Below are 26,558 nucleotides of genomic sequence, written 5' to 3' on the forward strand. Positions count from 1 at the left end.
TGTTTTGCATTAAAGTTGATGCAAAATATCAAATTTTCCATACAACTCGATGTTTTGCATCAAAGTTGATGCAAAACATCAACTCTACCACAAAACTTGATGTTTTGCATCAAGTTTCAAATGCTCCTGAGAAAAAAGTTAGAGGATCAGAGGATGATTTTCACAAACAGACTTTTTTAGCAATTTCGCCCTCGCATGCATGCTCAGACGACCTTTTCCATAAATTTTGAGTATGAGCACAACTATGTTTCGATGGCGATTTGCAGACGTCACAAATGAACACAACTATGTTTCGATGCAGCAAGTTGCTTTGTGACATTTGCAAATCGCATCAAAACATAGTTGTGTTGGTACTCAAAATTTATGGAATAGGTCATCTGAGCATGCCTACACAAACGGAATTGCTAAAACAGGCCGTTTGTTAAAATTGATCTCTGATCCTCCAACTTTTTTGTCCGGAGCATCTGAAACTTGATGCAAAACATCAAATTTTGTGGTAGAGTTGATGTTTTGCATCAACTTTGATGCAAAACATCGAGTTATGTGAAAAAGTTGATGTTTTGCATCAACTCGATGCAAAACATCAACTTTTCCACACAACTCGATGTTTTGCATCGAGTTGATGCAAAACATCAAGTTTTATGAAAAAGTTGATGTTTTACATCGGTTTTATGCAAAACATCAACTTTTCTATAAAACTTGATGTTTTGCATCAAAGTTGATGTAAAACATCAAGTTTTGTGGGAAGTTGATGTTTTGTATAATGTTGATACAAAACATCAAGTATTATAAAAAAGTTGATCTTTTGCATAGAAAGTTAATGTTTTGAATATAAAGTTAATGTTTTAATCAACTTGATGCAAAATATCAAATTTTCGTAAAAGTTGATGTTTTGTATCAAGTTGATGGAAAACATCAACTCTTAGTTAAGAAGTTCTTACTCAGCATTAAGTTGGCCGCGCAAATGTTATAGCTAAAACATCCTTACTATGTGTAGTAACCAGTAGGATTCGAACCTAAGTCCCTGCCTAATATTTTACAAAAAAGTATTTTAAAAAGTATAAACTTTTGTTTCTTAAAGAGACATTTTTCATACTTTCTAAACTCGTTTAATAACTAAAATTACCATTTAACCCTTTTTTTGTCACATTAAGGACACATCTTTAAAAAGGAGTGTGGAATTATTTTTCAAAATTAGATAACTTTTAAATAGCTTATTCATGATATTTTAAAATTCATATGTACGTAACGATTTTTTTTTTAAAAGTATATATTATCAATTAAGAAATTGTGATACGCAAGAGCTTCAAAATGGATTTTAATACTACTCTCATCGAGAGCCAAAATAGGGTTTTACAATTAAGATAATAATTGTATCAAGATCACGCTTTTGTAATATAATTATACAAATAGTTTTTTATAGTTGCACTCTATAGCACATCCTCAATCATGCTAACATGGCAGATGACCCAAGGAGTCTAAGCTTCAAGTGTACACATAGAAGAAAAAAATTATATTTGTGTATAGTGAAGAAGAGGATGCCTCGTCTACCTTCTCAGGGAAAGGCACATCGACTAGTGATGGTGTAGTAATGATTATGAGGAACCATACCTATGCCATAAGCTATATGTTTAGAAAATGGCTTCTTTTACAGTTGTATCATTTTTTAATGGATTGAAGATGGAAATAATAAACATTATCTCTATTTTGGCATGTTTTCTGAAAACTTATTGTTAGATTTTTAATTATAATCTCAAAAAGTAAGCAAAACGAAGTCTTTTTTTTCATGTCAATTTTTGTAAGAAACATGTAAAGTGCCCAAAATATTATCGTTTTTTGAAGTGTTGTACCCATACATAGACCACTTTTTAAAAAGAGGTTAAAACTGAAATTTTTTGATGGAATCTTTGAAAGATGCCAAATGTTTCTTGTTTTCAGGGAGAATGAGGCTCATGAATACCTCATGTGGTTGGCCACCACTTCAAAATCAAGAATAAGATCAGCAAAACAAGCCCTCACAAGATCACTTAGGTGATTAGAGCAAAGTGGAGAGGATTAGAGCAAGAAAAGAATTTTTTTTTGAAACTTTAATGGTGAGCTTCAATGGTTTGAAGGAGGCAGCCTTGGTTTTTTTGATGTAGCTAGCTGTAGACTCCTCAGAGTATGGGCTTCAAAAGCCCTAAGGCAATGCAGCCTCTAGTCGCCTATACACGGTGAATCTGTGTACGGCAGCAACTGTGTAGGGAAAAAATCGGCGATGTGCTCAGGCGGCAATGCCGCGGCCACAAGAAGATTAATCCGCCAATTGACTGTATGAAGATGAGCACCCGGGCCTCCTCTTCACTTCTCTAGTTGAAATCTCCCCAAGATATGGCCTCCACGAGTAGCTAGAGGTCCTCCACGTGCAGGGGGTTCAGCTCCACACAAGAGAAAGTGATAATTGTGACCTATTCTACACCACAAAAGGGGTCCTAATCATTAAGTATGTGGAGGAGAGAGACTCACAAAATACAAGAAAATATCTTGCTTATTAAGTTGTTCAAAACACAACTAGGCTTCTTGCTCTATATAAATTGCCTTCTAGCTCCACCTTTAAATAGGTGAGCTAGTGGACCATAAGTCCATTCACACACACACCCTTCTCCTACCCTTTTACATGACCTTAGTCTTTTAATAGTATGATCATGACTAGACGGCCCTCCTTCTCCTTGCTCTAGATCCCTTTTTTAAAGCCCCATTTTGTATTTGGAGGCATTGCACATAGTCATACTATTATGCACATCATTTGTATATGATTAGCTAGACTATGCCGGCCTCACATTCTACCATTTATACTCAAAAGATTTTACCGTTTGTAGAAAATTGATCACTTTATATACTTTATTCTCTTGTACACTTACATATATTTACATGATCTTTTATTTAATTTGTTCAACTTTGTGCATAAATGCAAATTGTTGAAGTATAATTATGTGTGTACTGGTGTTATAATCCTCCATGTTGAATTAATCTTTGCTTGCTTGTGTGCTCGACCTTCGAGAGAGAGAGTTCTTTAATGTGTGCTCAATACAATTTGAGAGAGAGAGTTCTTTAATGTGTGCTCGAAACATTTCGAGAGGTGTGTGTGTGTGTGTGTGTGTGTGAGAGAGAGAGAGAGAGAGAGAGAGAGAGAGAGAGAGAGATAGAGATAGAGAGAGAGAGAGAGAGAGAGAGAGAGAGAGAGAGAGAGAGAGAGAGAGAGAGAGAGAGGTGGACAACATCGTCATATTGCACCTATCTTAGAAATTTAATTTCTCTATCTATTGCTATCTATTTTTTCGTGTTGTGCTATGTTCTCTTTTTCTTTCTTAGCTATCATCTATAGTCTCTTCCTCTTGCTTATTAAGAATGTTATGATGTGGCTAAGATCAAAAGCATGCACTTCTCCCTTTCATATTAGAATGTAGTGTTTCATGACGTTTCTAGACTTTTTTCTAGGTATCATCTATGGTCTCTTCCTCTTGTTTAGCAAAGGAATGTTATCATGTGCCAAAGATCAAAAGTATGTTTCTCCCTTTCACATTAGTGTGGTGTTTCAATGTCACTATTTAGTCCTTTTGTCTTGTTTTTTCTCTAGCTTTATTTTCTCTTGAGGAATCTTATATGATTAAATATAATGCTAGAGATGTTTCTCTTTTATCTAACTACTTAGTCTCTTAATTTTTCTTTCACCCTTTAGATATAAGGTGTGGCTAGGCGTTCTACAATGATGTTTATGATTGAGAAATTTCTCCACATGATAGGATACATCATATATAACCTTTTTTCTAACTACTAAATCTAGTAATTTTCTTTCACCCTTGAAGCTTTAGAATATATAAGGTGTATTGGCAAACTTTCTCCACATGTGATTGTATATTTAACATAATATATAAACTTTTGTCTAACTACTCAATCTCTTATTTTTCTTTCACCCTTGAGGCTTTAGGTATAAGGTGTGGCTAGTTCTACGATGATGTTTATGATTGCAAACTTTCTCCACATGTGATAGTATGCATAATATATAAACAACATTTTAACAATATAAAACTTAATAAAAGGATTAAATCTCTTGATTTGGTTGATGTTCAATTGTTGGGGAGAGGAGAAATCTGGTTATCTTATGTTTGTTTCTATTCTTGAACCTTGCTAGATCATTACAAATCTATCTCCTAGAGATGTCCACTTGTCTAATCACAAATAATTTACTCAAAATCTACATATTTTTTTGCATGTTACAATTACAACTAAAATTTAAGGTAGAAGTATCCAAATCAACAAGTGCGAATGAAAAAGCCACAAGCAAGTCATTAACGATTGATGTATAAAAATGCAAAGGCGCTTGATATAATCTTTTCACGAGACGACGATGGCTACCTTTTCCCACGGCGACGCCTCTACAGTCAGCGACCTTGAGTCCTGTGCGCCCTCTCTCTGCGTTCGCAACTTCTCTGCAGTGGCGTTGACACCCGTTTATGTATAAAATTCTGTGCTTTTTTCTTCTTCTTCTTCTTCTTCTTCTTCTTCTTACAGGCTGGCTATCGACTGACTGTGTACTGGCTGCCTCGGCACTTGCTCTTGGAGAAGAGGAAAGAGAATGAGTTCTCCTCCGAGTGGTGGTTGGCGGAATAGGGCTGGATTGGAAGGCTTTTGTCTCGTGGGCTCTGTGAGCGGGCCGCGGGCTGTTGGCGCAAGCTGCTATTGGCGCCGTTTTCAAAAACGCCGCTTCTTCCTGTGCTTGCCGGCATTGTGACCTCTTGACACTACCAGAACTGCGTTGCGTCTGGCCTTGTGTGCTCCTTCCCGGTTTTGAACCTTGAGATTCTCGAGCCTTGCGCAGGCTGCGTGCATGAAGGTTATCTCTCTCTCTCTCTCGCGATTCTCGAGTCTCGCCTACGATTTTTCTCAAGTTTGTTATCACAGCGGCACAGGCTACAGCCCTCAGGACTTTGATATTTGTGCTGATAATCTCCAGGCAGCGCATGACCGTGCCACGGCTCTGGTACGTTCCAGCTTTCCGGAAACCTTTCTTAAGCAAACATGCCCACTTACCAGTGTTCGAAAAAAAGCATTTTCCCAAAAAAAAAGTGGAAAACCTTCATCTAAAAATTGTGAAATTATTTATAAAGGAAAATTTTGAAATCCCAAGTTTTTTTTTTCTATTAACTTCTCAAAATCTAGAGGTAAAAAACTTTCATCTATAAATTGTGAAATTATTTATAAAGGAAAATCTTGAAATCTAAAGGTTTTTTTTCTATAACTTCTTAAAATCAAGAGGTATTTGTACCTTCAAGTTTTAAATTTGGAAGTATTTATCAAAAAATGTAGGTACAAACAAACTACACTAAACTTGGGGTTTTTTTTCGAACATTGCCACTTACTCTTTACTTTTCCAAAATTTAAGAAAAATAGCCATGCTTTTACACTATTACTTCATGTTTTTTTAGTTCAATTTTCTTTTATCTTCTTCTCTTCTTACAACCATAATCTCACGAACCAACATTGCCACTTACTCTTTACTTTTCCAAAATTTAAGAAAAATAGCCATGCTTTTACACTATTACTTCATGTTTTTTTAGTTCAATTTTCTTTTATCTTCTTCTCTTCTTACAACCATAATCTCACGAACCATACGAAAATAGCCATGCTTTTATACTATTACTTCATGTTTTTTTCAATTCAATTTTCTTCTATCTTCTATCTTCTTCTCTTCTCTATAACTATACTCTTACCAACCATGCTAGTGGCATAAGTGCGGAAGCTATCACTCTGGTGGGCCATCAATTTTTGCAATACTAGTTGAGCTCAATATCTCAACAACCTCTACCATGCTATATGTACTAACCTTGTATGTTTAGCTTATGTATTAAGTAGTTCTATGGAGGGATTTACAGTTGGTATCAGAGCTTACTTGATCAACGAAAGCTAAAAGGTTGACAAGGTTTGTGTCTCTATTTTGTGCTGTGATTGGTCAACTTGTTCGATTATCTCTGGATCACCATGCTTTTGTTTGATTTGAAAAACAGGTAAGTGTTCTCTTGTGAGAGTTGCTTGAAGAAACTTGTCCGATTATCTCTGGGTCACCATGCTTTTGTTTGATTTGAAAATTAGGTAAGTGTTCTCTTGTGAGAGTTGCTTGAAGAAACTTGTGGATTTTGTGCCGAGAGAGAGAGAGAGAGAGAGAGAGAGAGAGAGAGAGATGTGCATGTGTGAAGGTTTGCTATCCCAAAAACCCTAACCGTTCTAAAAAATATGAGAAACTCTTAAGTGTAGATCACCCTTGCCCTTTTGTTGTTGGGGGATGTTCTATTAGAGGTCGACTGAGTGTGCTGGTATGTTAGGTGTGTTGTGGGAAAAGCCTAGGCATCTTTTCTCTAGTCAATAGTAAGAGCTCTCCATCAAAGCTCTTTATTAGGGTTTCTATATAGAATCTAGGGTTACGGTTAAACTTCAATGATAAGGGAAAAAGAAGAAAAGAAATACTTAAAAGAGAGGAAACAAAAGTGAAAGGGTAGTAAGGGTGGTGTACAAGTGTGCGGGTCTTATGTATGGAATAGCCATACATTGAATTGTATAGGCAGAGTCATAGTAGGATGGCACGATATTTTTGGCACTTGTTAAGGGTGGCCTAAAAGTATGAGGCATAGAAAGCTAAAAAAGCACCTCTCTTTTCTTTTGTTGGAAAAAACGTATAAGGATGGCCTAATATCTTCTAGTTTTTTTATTAAAGACACCTTATTAAAGTACATTGGTGTTTTTCCTACTTATAAAAACCTTGGGATTGGGGGTCTTTTACTCATCTCCCCTTCTCTAGATGTGATAAAACCTTGGAGATAGTCTATTGCAAGGCTTCAAAATATAGTTTCCAACTCTCATGTGTGGACTATTGATAAGTGGGTAGTTTTGCATTTCTTTAAAATGTTTTTTTTTCTCAACTACTTGGCCAGAGTTTGAGGTATAGTTTCACGATGAGTTCCTCTAGGATGAGGATGAATTTGATGTTGTGGTCAAGTTTGTAGACTTGGATATACACAACATGTTGTTTGACATGTATTTACATATATTTAGGGAATTGCAGTCTCATGCATGGCACATGGATGCTACTACTTTATTCAATTTTTAAATCCATGATCTTGCTCGAGATCACAAACTCTAGGTGAGAAATAACCATAGTGGGATTATTGAGGATGCCATCAAGTATGCTAAAATTGATGAGAAGACCATGATTGGCCTGAATCAAAATTAGAAAGAGGGCTCTCAAAATTCTCTCACTCTAGGTAGTTCCGAGTAGGGTTCCCACTGTAAACGTAAGTTTAGGTTTGGGAAGGCTTCACAAAATAAAAATTAAACCCCAACATCGGGTGATTCCAATCCGAAGAAAAGAAGAAAACCCACCAAAGGCTTCAAACTTTTTGAGATGGTAGGTGCTTCTCATTTGTGGCTAGAAAGGTATAGAAAATGCCGAAGTCAATTCATACGATTGAAGTAAAAGGTAAACCTTCCATTGATACTATAATTCTAGATCATAGTGATTGCAGTGAATGTAACTTCAACATGTTTGTCTTCAGTCCCAACGATCTTATACGGATGTATGGATCATTGTGACTACAGTGAATGTAACTTCAACATGTTGGTCTTCAATCCCAATGATCTTATACAAATGTATGGATCGATATTGGGAAAGGTTATGCACATCCTTTTTGACCTCGATAGTACTAATAGCTTCGTTAATACCAAACTTGTGTAGAAGTTGAGAGTAGAGATGTAGCCAAGTGATCGTGTTTTTAATCGTGTGAACCTGGCAGTGGGACATGGACAGATTTGGGATGGGCGAGTTTCTCAGTTGTCGATCTCCATCCAAAATTATACAAAAGCCCTAGATTTCTTGATTATGGATCTAGATAGGGTTGATGCTATTCTAGGGAAGGAGTGGTTTTACAATAATGTTCATGTCAATTGAAAGGGTCATAATTTGTCCTTTGTTATGGAGGGTTTTCCTATTTGTCTTCAGGGTGATTGTGTGATCCCACCCTCTACTTTTGTAAATTTACTAGAACTTTATATTATGAAAATTTTAGATTATGAGGTGTATTAGTGTGTTCAAGATAATCCCCTTTCATATGTAATGTCGATTGTAGTTTGAATATGGGTAGGTTAGATGCTTAGCAGACACAGGATTTAGAAGACATTAAGGTGGATTTTTCGATGTCTTTCTTGTTGAATTGTCGGTGTGCTACCCAATAGGTTGGTAGATCATAAAATTGATTTCATTCCAGGGTCTCAACCTATGAGTATAGCACCTTACAAGATGAACCAACTAGAAGAGGATGAGATTACTTGACAGTTATTAGAATATCTCCGAATGGGACATATTTGTAGAAGCAAATCTCCTTTGAGATCTCCAGTGCTTTTGAAGCACAAAAAGGATGGTACTTGGTGGATGTGTGTGAACTATAAAAAGTTGAATAAAGTTACAATAAAGAATAGGTATCCTCTTCCTAGAGCAGATGATTTGATAGATAGGTTGGAGGGTGCTACCTATTTTACAAAGATTGACCTTCATATAGATACTTGCATCTTAGGAGGATGTCTTGATATGGCCATTATGAGTTTCTTGTAGAATTACCTTTTGGGCTTAGGAATTCTCCTGTAACTACATTTTAGCATATGATGAATGATCTCTTAGGTTTCAACAGGCACACAAGCTACCCAAGAGTATAGTGTTGGCAAAGTTGTGAGAGATTTGTCTAGATTTTCCTTGATCCTCTAGAGTTGAATGAGTTGAATGATGAAAGAGAACCTACTACTATAACCTAGGTTGCATGTTCATATTGCACCACATGCATCAACCACTCCTCAAGAGCACATTCACGGGCTACATAGCTTTGTTAATGAGCTTATTAGGCATCATGCTAGGCAACTGACCTTGGACAAAGAGAAGTGGATCACGGGTACTAGGTACTCAGCAAAAGTGCAAAGAGACAATGTAATATATGCAAGAGAACCACTAGGAGCTAGGTCAAGTACATGTCAAGTTCCATCAAGCTTAATTCTTCTTTTTTGGTAGTGTGCATTTACATGCTCGATATTAATTAGGAGAGAGGAAACTAAAATTTGTAATGCAATGTGAATAGGTAAATTTGACATTCACAAAATTTTAACGTGTGAGTACATTTCTAATTTTTTAAAGTAGGAACAAAGAGGTATATCAACCATTATCCCGTTTCTTTAATGTGAAGTCTCAATTTTATATAAGATATGCTTGATCTTATATCATAAGATTCAAAAAGATCTATGTTACATGGATCTAGAATCTAAGCCTTCTCATTGGACAATCCAAAGGGTCCATTTTTTCTAAATGGACCCTTTGAATTCATGATGTGGAATTGAAGGGATGATGCTCCTCCATATCTGGTGCCACATGGGACAAATTACTGCTACTCCAACCTCTAGCAAGCCTATCTTAGGAATCTCAAACCAAAATTTAATGAGGCTTACTAACTTTCCTAAGCAAATTTTATGCCCATAAAATTGAGGTTCTACTTAAAAATGATTTGCATTATCATGGTCAAATTTGAGAAATTTGTGTTTTTTTTAATGAGTCCATTTGGAGTAGTTCTACAACCTCTATGAATTTGATCACGTTTGCGAATTATTATTTATTACTTATTATAAAGCTTAATTTGAATTATCTTGAACACAAGGTCAGAAGTCAAATTATATCTTTTATCTAGTGATCCTAGAATGAAAGGCAAGTCAAAAAAACTCCTTGACAAGTGGAAGTAGTTAGAAGAAGTGCCTTGTTAAGGGAGGAATGTATAGTACACAAGCTCATGGCTAGTTCATAGCACCTTAAACTCGTAGTTAGTCTATGCAGCTTACATTGCAAAAAAGGGTTAAAAAACACCCGTGTGTACTCGATCAGTGGCCGGCGTTGAAGCGGTCCTACAATTGCCAGCAGGCTGGCGGGCCGGACAGATCGAAGCCGGCATTTCTAAGTCGTATTATAATAGCTGATTAGAAATTAAATCCACGAACAAAACTTAATCTTCCTAATGATCCATATCGATCCAGTAAATTAGTTGGACTCTTGTCTTAATTGTACATGATCTTTTAGGCGCGCTTAATTTTGCCTAAGTTGTGCCGCTCCTTGTATTTTGTAAACCATATAATAAAAGGGCGTTTGGACTCTAGTTAGTATCATGGGTGATGATATTTAAATATTGCACCTTAGCCTTATCATGGCTCATCCTAAGGGTCTCGAGGAGGGTGCCTCTTGGTGTTCTAGTTAGCAATTGCTGCTAATTATCATCATAAGTACTTATATATTTTTGCATATCTCTGATCATCGCTTGATCAATGTCTCAATTGATCAAATTATTGCCTCGTTATTTTCTTATCCCTCCCATATTTCTGACTGCTGCAGTTTTATTATGGCTGGCTTCCTCTGTGCTTCCTTACTCAATCTTGCACATTTGTATGTCTGGGCGTCGCACAGGTTTGCATTGCTTTCCAAGCCACTCGTCTGAATTCTCTTTGCGCCTTTATGATGTCTCTACACATATATCGCAGATGGTGGTGGGGCATGAGACTTTAATGAGCGCGATTAAGCCCTCCGATCATGAACCTCCACCAAAGTTTAAAGATCAGTCATTTGATCCCATTAATGGATTAATCATGAGATCAATTGATGATCAGCTCTCTGAAAATCATATAATCAGCGGTTTGATTGGCTCAGATCACGGTGATAATGATCAGTTGCAATCTGATAATCATGATTACATCCAGAAACTAACTGATGATAATCTCTCTCTTGAAGATCAATCCACAACCTTAATTAGGCAATTTGGTGATGATAATCAGGGGGATGGTCATGATATTGAAGGTGATGATCATGATAATGACGCTGATGATGATCAGGGTGATGATCTTGAAACTGAAGCTGATGATCACAAAGTTAGTGATGAACCTCTGCAACAGGCAATGAACACTGGTCGTAACGTCACTGCCATCGACGGAAACTCTACAACCCCATCGCCGTTGGGGGACGCTGCGGATGAAGAGGTGGAGAAAATGATGCAAGCAATCAGGGAAACGGCAGTTCCGCCAAATGGGTCTAGGAAAGACGAAAGGTGGCGGCTGAGCAAGATGGCCGGAAACTCTTCTTCCGACAGATGCGAGGGACGGAGAGTTTACGTCTACGAGCTTCCGTCGAAGTTCAACACGGATCTAATGCTGGGCTGCCGGGACATCATCCCCTGGTTTGATATGTGCGAGTTCATGGAGAATTCTGGCATGGGTAGGCTCATCTCCGGCAACGGAGATACCGACGGAGTTCTGCTGCCGGACAGCCGGTGGTACGGCACGCACCAGTACGCGCTGGAGATGGTCATGCATGCAAGGATGCAGAACTACACGTGTCTAACGAGGGAGCCGTCGGAGGCCAGCGTGTTCTACGTGCCGTACTACGGCGGGCTGGACGTGCTGAGGTGGCACTTTCGGGGGAATGCCACCAATGAGCAGAGGGATAAGCTGACGTGGGAGCTGCTGGCGCTGCTCCGTCAGCAACCTTGGTGGACACGGCGGAATGGGAGCGACCATGTGTTCGTGCTGGGGAAGATATCGTGGGACTTCCGGCGATTCGCGGAGGGCGGCCATTGGGGCAGCCAGCTGCTCTCGCTTCCCGAAATGCAGAGTGCAACCAAGCTGCTCATCGAGCGTAACCCGCGGCACGCCAATGACATCGGTGTGCCCCACCCGACGTTCTTCCACCCTCGCAGCGACGCCGACGTGCGCGCTTGGCAGACACACGTCTCGATCTCTGAACGGCACCACCTAGTCAGCTTCGCTGGGAGGCCCCGAAGCAACCAAAGCGGCGCCGGCAGCCTCCGTGACACCCTCATCCGCCAATGCAGACGCCGCAACGACACCTGCTTCTTCCTCGACTGTGGACAGAACCGGGACGCCTGCCTCAAACCCGCCCGGCTCATGTCGCTCTTCATGAGCTCCGAGTTCTGCCTGCAGCCGCCCGGCGACAGCCCCACTCGCCGCTCCATTTTCGATTCTCTCGTCGCCGGTTGCATCCCCGTTCTTTTCGATCCCTTCAGCGCCTACTACCAGTACCCCTGGCATCTCCCGCGCGACCCCTCTGCCTTCTCTGTCTTCGCGCCCGCTGATGCCCTGCGTACACACGACGACGACCGCCCACCGGTTGACGTCGTCGGCTTTCTTGAGCAGATCCCCGCCGCCACTCGCGCCCGAATGCGCCGAGCCATCATCGAAGACATCTTACCCGGCCTCCTTTATGCTGCCCCCGGCGCCCGCCTGGAGGGCTTCGATGATGCCTTCGACATCACCCTCAACAGCCTCCTGTGGCGCATCACCAACACATCCTTGTAACCTTGTGTACACGGTTTTTGTCTTCCAGAAGCAATACTATGACATACATACAAGATTTTGATTTTGATCCGGCCATGGTTGAAACATTAATTAGTCAATGTGCTTAGGTTGGTATGTGAAAGACATTACATGTCTTACTCATTGCATTCTTTGGAAATTAGCATTATAGTGCTTTATAATTAGAGACAATTAAACGTAATTAGAGACAATTAAACGTACTTGTTCAATCAAATACTCCTAAAATAGATGGTCAAATTAAACTCTATTACATTGTGTATCACACACTTATCAAACCATGCCATCTTGAAAAAAAGTCAAGTACATGTGACAATCATTAATGGGAAACTTCATCACTAGATGCATCATGTGAGAGGGTTCCTCAATCCGAATATGTAAACGCCAACCAATATCTAATATGTAAGTACTGACGGATCCATTTCTAGGAAAATAGAGAAAGTAGGAACTTGCGAGAAAATAGATTATTCAACCCAATTAACTCATCAAAGACCACAAATTCAACATATTCAAGAATTGAATGAATAATAAATAATATACTTAAGTCAAGATAATGACTCAACATTGGGTGCAATTATCTTCCCTCATGTGTGTGGCCTCTCTCCACACAGATGAGTATTTTCGTAATTCCTTCCTTCCAAAATAGGCCATAGCCTCCAAAAATACAAAAAGATGCTTTTACTTGCCGCACTCTCTTATGCTCAAAAATAGAGTGTCCATAAATTGAGGCTAGGGTTAAAGCATATCACACTTTATAAAAGTATTAAAGTTCAAGTCTAAGCTTGATAAATCAAAGCTTTCCAAAATAAATGAACATGTGCACAAGCAAGCACATGTATATACAAAGCTTGTTTACAAAAATGTGTGCCAACAAATAATATTGTGTATATTCTTCTCAATCTTATGAATCCTCTTCACCTATAAAATAACCAACAACAAATTGGTAAAAAATATTTCATAAGTATACAAACCATCACCACATACATGTTTGCCAGGTGTAAGTAATCCCCAGGAATCACCCTTCCATACACAAACCAACTGTAACAAACATTAGAAGCCCCAATCATATGTCAATGTATACCAAGCATATTAATATTTATAATGGCATCACCCATGATATTAACATGATTTGGCATGACGCAAAGATAATCCAAGTGTCCTCGAATTATCTAAGATAGTAGAATAATATTTTTAAGAGAGCTTAAAATATATGCTCATAACATTCCCTCTTGCTTGAGTTTGCAATTGTCCTTAATTGCGGGTTTGTCGAAAAGAATAAAGGATCTCACGGAAGGCACGAAAGTATTTCTTAGGCACCCGTCTTGCATCTTCATGAGGATGATTTTGGAAAGTCACCAAATATTTGATATATTGATTTCCAGTATGAGTTAATATAATACGATGATCTATGATAGTATCTGGAATTAAAACTTCTTCCTCACCCTCAATAAGAGGTGGTTCCTCATACACAGGATAAGGGGGAAGTGATTCTCTAAAAGGTTTTAAAAAACTCACATGAAATGAGTTATGAATCTACCAATGAGAAGGTAATTCAAGTCTGTAAGCAACATCATTGATTTTGTGAATCACCTTAAAAGGTTCGTAACATCTTGGGGCGAGCTTAGTAGCTGGGAATTTTTCAACACTCTTAAGTTCGCGCTTCTCAATTCTCAAAAGCATAAAATCTCCAATTTTAAAAGATCAAGCTTTATGTTTGTAGTTTAATGCTTTCTTAACATATTATTCTTGAGCACATGCAATAGAATGTTTTATATAATCCAAAATGCTACTAAAATTGATAGTGAACTGATTAGCAGCTTCAATTTTGTGGGAAAGTCTAGTAGTCGAAATAGGCAAAGGTTTTCCATACACAATTTCGAAAGGTTCTCAACTCGTAGGTAGCCGAATGAGGAGTATTATTATAAGCAAACTGGGGAAGATGAATGTACTTATCCCATGAATTAGGTTGTTTGGGTAACATAAGCTCTTAGTAGATCCAAGGTAAAAGTCAATATTAGATAAAGTGGGAGAAATCCCATTCCCATTCAAAAAGTGGGGGCATGGTAAACTTATCAAATAGTTTGTCAAAACCCTTACATGTAACATATCATTGGAAAGCTCTTGAAAAGTAGAATCTAGATCTATAATGTCCGACAAATTCGTTAGCATGTTCAAGATATGGCTAAAACAAGTTTACAAATTAATTCCCATTTTGTGAGATTTTTCCCACTTTACCTAATATTGACTTGTAAAGTTATTAGTAATCTTAGTTTGTCCATTTGTTTTCAGATGGAAAGCTATGAAAAATCTATCTTAGTGCCTACGTTGGAGAATAGAGGGATCTAAAAGTTACTGCAAAATCTAGAGTCTGTGTAAAAAACAATGACTTTTTGCAATCCGTGATGTACAAAGATTTGCTTGATAAACATAATCACGGCTTGATGAGAGGTCAATGTTTTCTCACAAGGTAAGAAATAAGCTTGCTCACTTAAATGGTCAACTATAGTTCAAATCATGTCATTATGATCGGATGTAGTAGGCAAACTTGTAATGAGGTTGATAAACATAATCGTGGCTTGCTGAGAGGTCAACACTTTGTTACAAGGTAAGAAATAATCTTGCTTACTTAAACGATCAACTATATTCCAAATCATGTCATGACCGGATGTAGTAGGCAAACTTGTAGTGAAGTTCATTGATATTTATTCCCAAGTATCATTGGGGATTGGTAGAGGTGTAAGAAGTCCTTGGGTCTTACCTTTGTAGATTTTAATTTTTTGACAAATAGAACATTCAGTCACAAAATTCGCTGCATCTTGTTTAAGATAAGGCCAATAGAATTCTCTAGAGACTAATTGTAAAGTAGCTCAAACACCTCGATGACCCATGTATGGTGGTTGATGCATTTCCTCCAATATAAATTGTCTGAAAGGTTGTGTAATACACAATCTCTTCTGGAAGGAAAGGTAACCATCATGGCATGAGTAATCACCAATAGGATTCCAATTATTCTCTCTAAGTTTAGTCCAAACTTCAGAAACATTTGGGTCAAAATCATAGGATTCTCTCATAGGACTTGAAGGTTTACTCTGAATGACAAAAATGTTGTGAACACTAGAACGTCTACTTAAAGCATTTTCCACAACATTTTCTTTGTCGACTTGCGCTTTCGCAGCTGCGCAATAAATTGCATGGTCGATCAGGTGAGAATGGGCGGTGTAGACCACCTCGTCGTGTATAGGCGAAGGATTCTCCTCCACTTGCGTCAATAACTACAACAAAGAATGGCTGTTGAAAATATGGTAATGTAAGAATTGGTGCATGAGTCAATGATTTCTTAAGCTCAAAGAAGGAATGGTCTTGTCTCCTAGTCCAATCAACATGTCTAGCTGTCTTAAGGAGAGGATGTGCAATATATACAAAATTTCTAACGATCTTCCTATAGTAGCTACACAATCTAAGAAAATATCGGAGTTCGTGAATATCATGGGTCTAGGCCAATTAGCAATGCTTTCAATATTTTTAGGGTCTACTCGAATAACAACAATAGAAACAATATACCCGAAGTATTCAATTTCCTCTTAAAAGAATTTTCTCTTTTCAGAATTGACATAGAGATGATAGACACCCCAGCAACATCTCATGGTGTAGAGATGTACACAAAGTATGGACAAAGATCCGTGAGGAGGGGAATACCCTCAATATTTGATTCTTCAATCACACATGGATCGAGACATTGGTGACATTGACATCACCATCTACATTGACATTGTGGCTACATATACTACCTCCACATGATTAGTGTGTGTTTGTACTTTCACTTGGTGCTCTATAAAAGAGCAATGTGGTCACATGTACCACATCATTTCCACATTATGTGAGTTTGAGAGATCAAAATAGGTTAAGGGGGGACCTAGATTTCAAGAATAAGAAATACTTGTCTTTTAAGAGGGGTGTTAAAATATAGGAAATCCAAGTATTAAAATTGTGGTGGATTTGAGTTTTAATATCCTAAGGTAGAAGGAGTGTCTAGCATTGTGTCTAGCATTGTGACACATGGTTGGACATATAGCTCACATGTATACTTGGGCCTAACCAATGGAGGATTAGGACTAAACAATGGAGGATCAGGTTAGTAAATGAATATGCAGATACTACCAAATAGGCCTCAAAGGACTAATATGCTAGATAAATTCTAGCATTAAGAACAAAACCCTTTGGAAATCACTTAATGTACAACCACATCAAATTCTCCACTCAGCCAAAATTACGTCACACAATATTAGCCCAAATTCATTCTAGAAGCCATAAAGATTCCTAAAATGCATCATTATTCACTATGGACCCTAACATGCCCATCAACTCATAGTCTTATCACCGTGATCCTGCACGACTCACGGCTATGATTCTGAACTGTGTAGAACAAAGAATGAACCACAACTGATCTTTGCAGAGTCCTCAAGATTTGTGACTAGTATGGTTGGAATTACGTGAATTATTTTATGGTTCTCATCTAATGTAATTGGAATCATGATTCACAAATGTGAATTAGTGAGATGATGGCCATTATTGATGTCATCACAATAACAATTGGCGTGATCAGATATGCATTCCAAGGCCAATGTGAGGATGGCATGTGTCACATGCATTAAAACATTAGCTGCCCCATGACCACTTCATTATAAATATGTGTGCTTCTTTTATTTTAAATTTTTTCTCCATTTTTAAGCTTTTCTCTTCACTCGCAAATGTTTTTGCCTATGCCTTTCTCTCACATTCAACTTCCCCAAACACAACCATCACCAAGTAGGCCTAATCCTTTGTTACTACTCTTGATTAATTCTCTCAATCTACTAAGACATCTATAAGGCTGGAGGTCGGGTAGGTATGCACTCAAGAAACCTTCTTTTTTCTTCTCTTTAGCATCTTTTCCTTCCCAAATGCAAATCAACCAATTGCCTAATCTCTAACCACATTCTTCTCATCCATCAAGTCTTAAAACTATGGTTCCTCAAATTGTGAGTATGTAGTTTGCATACTCATGGCCCTCACTCAACATGATTGCATAATCACGGTACATGAAACATAACAAAAACAAAAGTTGACCCTTCTACAGTGACATTTAAGGTGCCAATGGCTCTCCTTCACGATCAATAAAATGATTTTCCACCATGATTCTCTAGTCTATAGAATCACACCCTATTTTCCACATCGCCAATCACGGTGCCACATCACCAATCAACGATCGTGATTTCCATCACAGCCCCCATGACTTGCCCAATCATGAAAATTTATTCTTTATGCAAAAATCCAATCCTTATCCCTTGATATTTCTCCAGTGTTCTACTACTAAAAGAGGGTACAAACATGAAAGTTCTCAGGCCATGATTCTATAGTCTGTTGTTGAATCACAACCATGACTATATTTTTAGAAAGTTATATTTTATTCCCCAATACACTGCTAGTTCTGTGTTAAGACAATATTCTACGTAGAGTTTCTAACATCATACTAAAACAGGGCTCTAAGAGAGGCATAGTCACATAGGTACTGATGGAACCAAGAAAGCCATTCTAATCTATCTGCTTGTCCTTTGCAAACCCACACTCTTCTCCAAAAAGCTTCATTTCTGTGACATCTGCTCACCCAATAAGGTCAAAAATAATGGAGCCGAGTTTGCTACTCTAAAGGATCCCAAGTTAGAGAAGGCGTGAAGGGTTGCCTTCATGATTATGCAAGTTAAGCTAGCAGACTAATATAATAAAGTGGATGTGCACAAAGTCTACAGGTTAGGAAAAAGGATGATTGGGCTAACATGATCCATAGGGACATCACCCACTACCTCATCAAGCATGGCAACAAAATGGTGAATGTCTATATCCTCACATAGGTTTTGAGCCATGTTGTAGGGTTCCCATTGCTTGAAGGTCATCCCAAAGAACCCACAGTGCTAGACCTCTCTTCACTTATTCTTAGGCGAAGCTTGGCTTGGGCTCTCTAGAACAACCAACAAAGAAGAGAGTTAAGACTATCCCCACACTCCCACTTTCTATTTCCCCACTCCCATTAACTTTAACTTATGATGAGGGGGCCATGCGAGTACTGACAAAGGAGTCCCAAGTCCTCCACCACCTTCTCCAACTCCACAAGAACCTGCCACTTTGGAAGTCCATGAAGAGGCCACTCTCCCCTAGCATGCCACTCCAATATGAGCCTACTATCTTGATCAAGAAAAAGGCAAGAAGAAAAGCCAGCCTTTGTCCAAAATATCTAGCCCCATTTGTACCTCCTTGGGATTCCATCAACCCATTCAAATTAGAAGATTTGATCGCTTGAGTTCGAACTTGAGCCTTTGTAGAACTATCTTCTTCCAAGAAGCATGCATCAAAAATATTTCAAGTAAGTTTTGAAGAGGAGCTAGACACTGTGGCAAAACACCAAAAGTAGGAGGAAGAAGAGAGATTCAAGCTGCTCCTCTACTACAACTAAAAGACATAGATAATACCATAGCTAGGTGGGTGGTAGTCCACAAGCTCGAAAAAGGAGGAAGAACAGAGATTCAAGCTGCTCCTCTACTACAACTAAAAGACATAGATAATACCATAGCTAGGTGGGTGGTAGTCCACAAGCTTGAAAAAGGACTTCTTCACCTACAATACTAAGACATATCAGGGTGGATGAATACCTAAAGTAGGGAAAGAGGAAATATTATGATATGGAAGGATATGTATTTGACCTTAGCATCCTCTCTACCTAGATGATGGAGCACAACTTCCATATACAGGCTTCCACCAACCACTTGCTCAAACACCATACTAGCATAATAACAAAGCTTAATGCACAACTGATGGGCAGAGATGGGTCAGGTATGCAAGGAAGTTGAGAAAAGGTAAAAAGAAATATCCAATGCCAATCATGCCCTTACCACCCAAGTGCAGGAGCTACTAGCACAGTTGGAGTCCTAGAAGCAAGAGGCTGGTCACCAAGGAGAAGAATGCACCAGACATAGTTACTATAGAGATCCAAGTAGAGAGCCTTACACAACAACATAAAATAGAGGTGGCTGAGTTACATGCATAGGCAATCACACAAAAGCTTGATGTACACATAAAGCTCGACTAATTGCAATACCTTAGAGAAACAATTGGAAAAGAAAAACAAAGAACCTATGGGGATAGGTCTAAACGTAGAGATGGTGGCCTTGGAAAGAGAGATATTTTAGGCTAAAGAGATTTATGAAATAATCTCCAAGCCAAAGATCTCAAGGACACCCTACAAAGCTTACAGATAGCGAGTGTAACAATGTTACAAAAGCTACTAGCATCATCTTAATTGGATGCTACAACATAGTTGGGTAGAGGCTTGGGCAACAACACTTACTACTCCATAATAGTAAAACATATCATCCTTATGGTATCCTCAAACTTTTTGATCTCATTTATGCACATCTCAAAATCTTATTAGCACTATTATCATACCAAGTGAATACTCCTCATTCCTTCAGCAAGAGGACTTGCATGCACTTCATGATTTCTTTATCACTAAAAAATAAACTCCATCTTTTGCTAATGGGGATAGGGATCTAGTATAGAATAATAAAACTAAAGATGATACTAACACACCACTAACTAAGAATAACTTTCCATGTTCTTCCTTTGATTTCCCAACTAACACTCCCGACCTTGGGGAACCCTTGGCACCATGTTTTTGATTTTTATATGCTATGTACTGTGGGTTATTGTTCTGGGGTGCCATTTTTTGCTATACTCCTCCATGGGTCCATTATACTTAGAGTTGCATGGCAATCCTCTCAGAGAATTAGGGGCAAGGAGCTCAAACGAGGTAATAAAAAATGATATTGGTGTTTCATTTTTGTTTTGAGAAACTCTTTGTAGACTCAACATGAATGTATCTTCTACTAATTGATGTTATGTTTTGTAGATGTTTCTCTTTCATTTCTATAAAACTCTTGAAGAAGTGAAAAGAAGAGGCACATACATCTGGCTTTGGATGAAAATTACATACCTATAAATACACAAGAGAACAAATGCCAACCCCCTTGAGCTAGAGATACAGAGAGCAACAGGAAAAGAGCATGTTGATTTGAGGGTTCAAGGGTCAATTTACCCACCTGATCCCATGTCCCAATGACCACCCAACTTTTTGGGGTTAACTTCATTGGTTAAATATTTTTGTGAGGGAAATGCATGATTGCTTGGTTACACAAAGAGGCTTTCAAATCAACATCAAAGTGTTTATTGGTTTGCACAGAGATTGTTAATTATCAAGGAGAAAATATCTCACAGTTAAGTGCTATGTATCAGAACAAGGAATAACTAGAGCTTTGGAAGCACATGAACAAAGAAGACCTAGGAAACCTCTCATTGAATTATGCAAAGGAAGAGGGTAATACAAACGTCGTGTTTATGTAGAGAACTAGAGGATGAAAGAAATCCAAGGCGCAGTAGGGGAGATGATGTAATTGTAAAAATCCTCACAAAAGATACCATAAAGTCCGTACTCTCTTATTCTAAGCACCAACCAAGCTGATGAAATTGTAGAAGGGAAATTTTAAGATGTCAGGGAAGAAATCACATCATGTGAAGCACATGGCATGTGTGAAAAAATTGGCATCACCACCAATGAATCATACACAGTGATATGCAAGAAACTCGATTCAAGCTTTAGTATCGTATTAAAGAAAAAAAAGGTAGTGCCTTTGCCAAACCCCTATGAGGTAAAAAAAGCAAGAAATGTCATGAATGAAAATGTGCTTCATTTGATTGGCAAGACAACTTTGTCACTCAAAGTATTCAAACAAGGTGCGAAGGAAGTGCCATTAAACTTGCACTTGAATAACAACTTTGTGTTGGATATTTGCAAATTGCAGGAGGCAATGGTGAAATTTTACAACATGCCAATTGCTGAGTGCAAAGGAAAGTTAAAGTTTGTCCTAAAGCTTAATGAGAGTGAAATTGTCAAAGGGAAAAAGATTGAGAGAGTAAGCTTGATGAGTACAGCGTTGGATCCAACCATAAAACTTGATCATCCAAATTTTATCAGTGTACAGAGTGAAAATGAAATCTAGTGGCTTGCAGCATTTGAGGTTCCCAAATAGAACCATAAAATCCTGAAGGCCTTCTTTAACCTAACAAACATTCCAAATGTTGTGTGCAGTCAAAACATAGGGGAAGTTCTACACGTGGAAGGTTTTGGTCAGTACAATGTGGATTGGCATCTTGCAGGTGATCTAAAGACTTTAAAGTGTATGTTTGGTGTATCCAATTCAGCATATGTAGCGTTTCCTTGTTTTTATTGCATGTGTTCAAGAACCACAGAAGGTACGGATGGAAGAAAGGTGTGGAACGTGCTAACATGCGAACCCGGTGCACCAACTCGAGATTAGTTTGTAATTTGAGGAGGAGAAATGGTAAGAGTGTATTCTTGACATACCCTTAACAAGAGTGTATATTTGCACTTTGCATGCCTTCGTGTAAGGATTGTCAAGAACTTAGCATATGAATATGTGAGCTTTGAATATAAGATGAAACCTAATTCTAAAGCAAAAGCAGTGTGTAAGAAAGTAGAGGAAGTACTATCCAGCGTTGGGTTTGAATATGTGAGCTTTGAATATAAGATGAAACCTAATTCTAAAGCTCAAGTAGGTGTGTAAGAAAGCAGAGGAAGTACTATCTAGCCGATTTACACAGAGGCCAAGTTGAAATCAAGAAAGATGAGAAGAAGTCTAGAACTAGTGGTAATCTACCTTGTAAACCATGTTTTGGAGGGGCTAAGGCAAGGAAATTTCTTTTAGTGCCAAAGACTACAGAAGGTAAATTTTTGGTTCAACAACCAGAGAGATACGAGGCATTGAAGAAACTGCATATGGCTGTACCTGATCTTAACAATAGAGGTAGGACATGTATTGCAAAGGCCAATGTGTGGGTTGCATTAGACAAATTAACAATTTTTCTTCTCAAGAGACGACCTCCACTCCATAAGACATCAATTCAATGGCATAGGCTTGGACTTCAAATAACATTACACATTGTATGCACATTTTGGAAGCTTATGGACCTTACTTTGGAAAGGAAGGCAGTCTTGCAATTTGGTCTACTTGGGGTATGGAGCGGTCACATCAGCAACACGTTGTGGCTTTTAGAAGGTGATCTCTCATGGTGGTGGAGTCAATGGTGCAAACGCTATGAGGCAATTAGTACTATGGTGGTATAGAAAGATAGCAACTCAATACGATGAAAATGCAACCTCCTCCAATAGAACTCAAGCAAAGGAAACAATCACATCATGCAAGAAAAGCTCTATTTGATAACTCACCTAGTAGAGAGAATCATGTAGTGTGGTTGGCAACACAAGTGAGAGATGGGAGCAAGTGGAAACCATGATGAAGGAGCGTCGATCAACCCATGTTCATTGAAAAAACATTGTCATACAATCAGCCATCAAATTAAATCTACAGACTTCACTTTTCTTTATCTACAATGAATTTCAATATACAATGTCAATATCCTATTCCCTCCATGTACCCCCTAACTCACACCCCCGACTCACGACAATGCAAGGAGCACGCATCCCCTTGGTGCTCACATGCCTCCTCGCATTGTAGTGAGTCACACAAACATCATGATGAGTTAGGGATTAATCTCCTAGTTACTTTGTTAAAATTAAAATTTTTAGTTCAGTGTATGTTCATCGCAAAAACATTATCATACAATTAGCTCCATCAAATTAACTCTACAGATTTCACTTTTCTTGATCTATAGTGAATTTCAGTATACAATGTCAATATCCCATTCCCTCCATCGCTAACTCACACCCTAGACTCATGACAACGCAAGGAGCATGTGTCCCCTTGGTGCTCACATGCCTTCTCCTGCGGTAGTGAGTCACACACACATCATGATGATGTCGGGGATTAATATCCTAGTTACTTTGCCAACAACAAATTTTTTTACATTGATGAGTGAGTTTTCTAAAACAGATCATCGGGATCAAATGGTGAAGGTGGAGGTGATGGGGTTGGGGGTGGGCGTGGAGTTGGGGGTTCTTCCGTGTTGTTTATTAGGCTCTCGATTTTCTAAACCCTGAACTCCTCTACGTCCACTGCTTCATAGTCCTCCAAGTTTGAAACCTACACGGAATCAACAAGGCACAATTAAGTATGTATAAAAAGTATTGAAATGATGTAGGAATATTGAAACTTTGTAGAACACAAACATGTCATGGTAACCCCAGTATCCTATGAACCAGTATCTTAGCATTCAAGCAAACCCTCCATCCACATGTGTGGCTGTTAGGTTATAAGGCTGTTAGGTTATAAGGCTCAAATTTCCTTGATTTTGTTAATCCATGAATACATCCCGTGTAAGTTTAGGTTATGTGGCTGTTAGGTTATAAGGCTCAAATTTCCTTGATTTTGTTAATCCATGAATACATCCCGTGTAAGTTCCTTGAGTCCCATGGCCAATTTCTCTAGGCACCTAAATATAAAATGTAGTTAAGGTAGCAGTTAAGGTAAGGTCAATATACCTACAAAGTTTATACTAAAGATGAACTAAATTAAATAGACACTTACTTTCATATAGTTCCATGGCACCCTTGAGTTGAGTTGGCTAACAAGAATTTCCTTTGCAAGATATCCACAATCACGAGACTCCAATGGCTCTTGTAAGTTTGAGTGAATCTCTAAAAAGCTAACTTACCAAAGAAAAAAAAGCATGATGCTGTTGTTCACCTCCCTCAAGGAATTTAACAACACTAGTCTGTCGTTGGCATCAAGATTGAACCACCGCCTTTCTTGATATAAACTGAAGGGGACATACCAGATGGGGCCAAGAATAGCGATTGCCTGACAATTGGATCTGTGTAGCTCTGCACAAGCTTGATAGTGCCCTTAAGAATAATCTCTGCTTCAGTATGCCTCTGCTTGGCATGCACTCTCACCCTCCTCCTCCTTCGCTTGTGCTGGGACCAGCTTCATCGGCTTAACTATTGGGGCCACTAGCAACAACACTAGGACCCGCTACCTTGGAATTGAGACAAGTTTCTCTTTCATGCGTGAGATTCAAAAACTTCCTCAACTTTAACCTCATTTCTAGGCCTTCTTAAAAGAGGCCGCAAATTAAGGATCCTCTTCATTTTTGGGTCTTAAATTGAAGAATATCAAGGGCCCAATCGTACCTATACCTAATCTACCTTAGGGACCTTAATTACCTTTCAAAAATAGTCACATGGTGTGCGTGTGCTTCCATGTAAGCATAGTCTTGGAAAAACTCTACAAAAAAGTCTCCAGTCGCGCGCAGACTAAAGGTAGCCTAGTGCCGACACGTGCCATTTGACATTTTGCAAATTTGTCTCATGACCCTCTGGAATGGAAATTTTTCAATCACTTTTTGCATGTACTTTTGTGCCCACTTGATCGCTCTAAGGACACATGTATACTTCTGCAACCTCCGTCTTCGTGCTTGCATCAGATTATCATCCTTGCTGATTTATGGTGACTACCTTGCAAAGCTTCTCTTCTGGCAGGCAAGGTGTGGAATGTCAACCCTACAAGTAGTAGACTTTGTGTGAGTCATCTTTGAAACTGTAAAAAAGAGCAAAAATAAGGTGAAACATAAGCAAGAAAAAAGAAGAAGGCAAAGTGCGAGGGGAGCACTGGTCTTGGGGGAGGGGGTGCCTGCTCACGTTGTGGTAGTAAATGACACTGGCTTGACCCACAAAGACGTACCTGAAAGTAGTAAATGAAATTGTCCTGACCCACAACCAATGTTTTACATTTGTTATTTTTAACCTGCAATCGGTACGAGTCTGGTAAACCAGCTACAAAAAACCCCAAAAGAGTAGTGGGATCCATCTTTGTAGCTTTCATCTGCAAGTCACGAAACTTCTGGAGGTAGACCTCATAAGTGAGGTGCTGCGAGGTCATGGTCTGGATTAAATCCAAGAGAAAGAAACTAGGTCAATCAGATCTTGAGGGAGCTTTAGAAAGTGTGGGTGTCCATTGCTTTGTATGAATCCAGCTGGCTCAAAGACTGGGGTTGGTTGGCTCAAAGATTGGGGTTGGTTCAATGGGGTTAAGATGTATAGAGGTTCAACCAAAGCATTATACTCAGACAAAAATCAATTCTACCCATATTTTCCAATAATGCTCAAAATTTCACTTTTGATAAATACTCATAATTTTAATTATGCTAAAAATTTTTCTTTTTCCATTTAATTTCTTGGATCTCAAATATCATGGGAATTCCTCTTTTTGCATTTAATTGATTGAATTCCAAATGTCATGGGAATTCCTCTTTTATCATAAAATAAATTTATCTAAAATTTCTCTTTAAATTAAATATTTATTATTTTAATATAACAAAATTTCTCTTTTTCTATTTAATTACATGGATATCCACTATCGTGGGAATTCCTCTTTTTGCATAAAAATAAAAATAAAAATACCAAAAATTTCTCTTTTCTTTAATTAATTATTTATGCATAAACACTAAAAATTACTTTCCCATGAATTTGATGAAAATCATTCTTTTAGCATAGGATGTCCAATCCTAGAATATGGTAGAAAGTCCTCCTTTCACATTATGCATAAAAATGAGTTATGTATTAATTTCTAAAAATTTACCATAGCTTCGCCGTCGCCCGCTGATAATTTTTAATATTTCTAGAAAGAATAAGACTTTGTAATACAATTAGGATAGAATAACTATCCTTAGACTTAAATCTAATTTATGAAATTAAATCATAAGTTTACCATAATTTTATTAGCATAAAAGCGCTTTTTTCCTCATCCATGCAAGGCACAGCCGACCGCCGCCCGCTGGCCTAGTCTTCTAGAATAGAGTTGCCCAAGAACCTATTTATCTAGCATAGGGCTTTCACTTAATCTGTTGGAAAGCTACCTGACTAATCGGGTCCACTTGTCCGTAAGTCCAGTGCCAAGGTTAAAGAAGTTAAACTCTGGTAGGCCCGGGAGAAGATCCAAGGCCTATCTACATAGGGGATGACCTCTTGACCGAAGAAGAAAAAGATCTAGTCACTCTCATAGGATTCTAGGATTTCTTTGCTTGGAAGTACACATACATGAAGGGTGTACCCCCTGAAGTGG

At 38.5% G+C, this 26,558-nt stretch overlaps 1 pseudogene; it reads left to right on the forward strand.

Moving 5' to 3' along the window:
• Positions 1–10,288: 10,288 nt before the first annotated feature.
• On the forward strand, positions 10,289–12,482 carry LOC147606008 (putative xyloglucan galactosyltransferase GT20 pseudogene; annotated as a pseudogene).
• The last annotated feature ends 14,076 nt before the right edge of the window (positions 12,483–26,558 follow it).

The sequence above is a fragment of the Cibotium barometz genome, chromosome 58 (assembly GCF_041138505.1).
Source record: "Cibotium barometz isolate CiBa-2024 chromosome 58, ASM4113850v1, whole genome shotgun sequence".
NCBI lineage: Eukaryota > Viridiplantae > Streptophyta > Polypodiopsida > Cyatheales > Cibotiaceae > Cibotium > Cibotium barometz.